Source organism: Schistocerca piceifrons, chromosome 4 (assembly GCF_021461385.2).
Source record: "Schistocerca piceifrons isolate TAMUIC-IGC-003096 chromosome 4, iqSchPice1.1, whole genome shotgun sequence".
NCBI classification, from domain to species: domain Eukaryota; kingdom Metazoa; phylum Arthropoda; class Insecta; order Orthoptera; family Acrididae; genus Schistocerca; species Schistocerca piceifrons.
The window spans coordinates 94,968,014-94,971,436 of record NC_060141.1 but is presented as its reverse complement, the minus strand read 5'-3'; the positions used below and the strand labels follow the sequence as shown (position 1 = coordinate 94,971,436).

General features: G+C 45.5%; 1 pseudogene; it reads right to left on the bottom strand.

Annotated features, from left to right (window-relative positions):
- Positions 1-2,982: 2,982 nt before the first annotated feature.
- LOC124796798 lies at positions 2,983-3,100 on the bottom strand (annotated as a pseudogene).
- Between the last annotated feature and the right edge of the window lie 323 nt (positions 3,101-3,423).

Genomic DNA, 3,423 nt, shown 5'->3' with positions numbered 1-3,423 from the left:
ATGGGAAAATAAGATAATAAAAGTAAAAACTAAAGGAAACTTTTTTTTGGAGAAGTAATAAATTTGGTGAAGGGAAGTATTTAAATCTTTAAAGGAAAAAACGTTTAATTTCGAGTTACAAGAAAAGCCAATTTTAAGTCATAAACAACATAGGATTTTCAATTTTCTCAGGGAAAAAAACTAGTTTTTCAAAAGGATAAAATTCAGTTTGTAGGAGCTAAAGACAATGTTTTGTTCAAAAAGTGTTCAAATGTGTGTGAAATGGGACTTAACTGCTAAGGCATCAGTCCCTAAGCTTACACACTACTTAACCTAAATTGTCCTAAGGACAAACACACACACCCATGCACGAGGGAGGACTGCAGTGCCTGAGACCACTCGGCTAATCCCGCGCGGCGAATGTTTTGATTTCAAAAGTAAAGAATATTTGTCTGAAGGGAGAGGAAGAGTTTATTTTCAGAAAAACAATGTTTCCAACAAAGCAAATACAGGGCGAAATAACGCAATAAGTATCAGATCCGTGTTCAGGCCCCGATCTGGTGCAAATTTTCTTAAGGCACAATGTACTTTATTTGAGGAACAATTTTGCTGGGAAACATACAGTTGGATGAGTTTTCAAGTACCTTCTTCAAGGTACTGTGGACCTGATAGTAGATAGACTTGAGGGAACTCAAATTCACGAGGACCGTAGATGGAATAGACCGTTGTCACTTAGGCGCTCGTTGCTTAGTATGGCAAATGTACGTGAAAAGAGTGTGACTAATGCTCGTGGTAATCGGAGGCGATGCTGGACACGTATGAATCACCTGACAGTGATGCAAGAGAGAGGCGAGAAAGGGCGCAGGCGGCGCTCCGAGATAACCTTTAACCACTGACGGAAAGGAATGAAATACATGGCGCACGGAACCGCCCATAGGCTGTTTAAAGTGCATTCTACAGATAACTTGGAAGCCACAGCTAGCGATCAAATCTGGGTGACAAACAGGTTACGCGTCCATCTTACGGCGAAAGGCCACTTCGTGCATACAATTCAAGCCTGACTCATCTGTACTGTACTCCGTCCTTTCTCTCGTCTCGCAAGAGCAAAGAAGTACCTGAATCAAAGAGGATGTGGTGCAACATCGGCGATTGTTTTAACAGTACAGCAGAGCTATGGAAAGTGTCCAGTCTGTTTTAACAAGCTGCAGTTGATAAAGTGGGTTGCAAGTTTGGGTTCAGATCTTTTAACAACTTTGTAGAGCTCTCTGAGAGAGGCAATTTTATCCGGCTGATTCTGCTGTACAAATGGCTGCTTTTTATGTACTGCTTCCTTTTCAGACACGCGATTGGGCTTGCAAACAACTGTCACAGGCTATTTCTCCTGGGCCAGTTTCTAAGCGCTTCCGGCTGTTAACTTCCAAAGATCCGTTTCGAGTAAGGTTGAGAGAAGTTTAAGGAACTGATAGAAATATAGCTTGGAATACAGGTCGTGGGTGGTTCCTGAATAGCTCAGTCGGTAAGAGAATTGTCCTAGAAAGGACTCGACCAGCACTTGGTTTTCTTATAATTGAAGCTGAGACTGCCCCTTCCGACAATCAGGAGCTGTTCGACCAGCAGATGCCAAAATGCTTTCTGGAAAGGCATAATGCCACTAAAGGAACGTGGGGCAGTTTAACAATGAATTACTTCTCATTTATATCACCAGCACTGAAAAAAATCGCTTTTGCTTGCAACTAAAGTACCATGCAACAAAGTCATCGTTGACGACAAGGAGTCACTAAGATTTTCTAGACTCAAGAGGCAATATTGATTTGTGAACGTCACGCGAACAAAAAAATTTTGAGAGCCTCTATGTAACTTATACTGAACTTGTCCATACAGTGCATTATTTGCCATTCAGCTCCAAAGTAATCCAGTGGTGTTTAGTATCAGCGGAAGCCTTGCACTGAAATTATCATCAGCGAGACATTCCACAGATAATGCGAGACCATAGCAGTTGCTCATGCAACTTTAATGGCAGACGTCACAAGAGAGGCACTGCACATCACGGAGAGGTTTATTCTTAAAATTTCTGGAGAGTTAGTTTCGGGAAGAGTCAAGCAATATACACTTCTCCTACATTTACTTCGCTGAAGAACCATTCGGGAACATGAGAGAAATTCGGCCGCGCGGGATTAGCCGAGCGGCCTCAGGCGCTGCAGTCATCGACTGTGCGGCTGCTCCCGGCGGAGGTTCGAGTCCTCCCTCGGGCATGGGTGTGTGTGTTTGTCCTTAGGTTGTTGGTTGGTTGGTTTGGGGAAGGAGACCAGACAGCGTGGTCATCGGTCTCATCGGATTAGGGAAGAATGGGGAAGGAAGTCGGCCGTGCCCTTTCAGAGGAACCATCCCGGCATTTGCCTGGAGTGATTTAGGGAAATCACGGAAAACCTAAACCAGGATGGCCGGACGCGGGATTGAACCGTCGTCCTTCCGAATGCGAGTCCAGTGTCTAACCACTGCGCCACCTCGCTCGGTGTTTGTCCTTAGGATAATTTAGGTTAAGTAGTGTGTAAGCTTAGGGACTGATGAACCTAGCAGTTAAGTCCCATAAGATTTCACACACACACAGAAATTCGACTCGAAATATCTTCGAAATACCCTTAAGCAGTTATCGCACAACAGTTTGTGTAATGTACAGATGAAGATACAGATCAACCGCCGAACGAAGAGTCGCTGGAGGTGTGTCGCTGGAGGTTTAGCGGAAATCACGAAAGATCTTAATCTCTCAAGATAGCACTCCGTCTTCAGGCCACAAGCGGCCCATCGGCACCCTCGACCGTCGTGTCATCCTCAGCTGAGGATGAGGATAGGAGGGGCGTGTGTTCAGCACACCGCTCTCCCGGTCGTTATGATAGTTTTCTTTGACCGGAGCCGCTACTGTTCGGTCGAGTAGCCGGAGCCGCTACTGTTCGGTCGAGTAGCTCCTCAATTGGCATCATGAGCTGAGTGCACCCCGAAGAAAAATGGCAACAGCGCATGGCGGCCCGGATGGTCACCCATCCAAGTGCTGGCCACGCCCGACAGTGCTTAACTTCTGTAATCTGACGGGAACCGGTGAATCCACTGTGGAAAGGCTGTTGCCCCTAATCTCTCAAGATAGATGTCAAAAGTAGAGGACCAGTTTTTGCTCCTCTTCTAAGAGTATGAGACCGTACTCTGCCTATAATGACGACGACAACGACGACGACGCCAGCGACGACAAAAACAAATTTCCGTCATCACCACCTGTGCCAATAAGAAAATCATCTGCTCTCCACGTTCCAGCATAATATCTGGGAATAAAGTCTACTTGTGGACGTATAGTTCCGAGGTGTCACTACCAGCAAAGAACTTACTACCTGGTATTACCGTGAAGTCGTTATTTGCGGTTCTCGAAAGTACCGTATGAAGACATTTCGCTGTGGG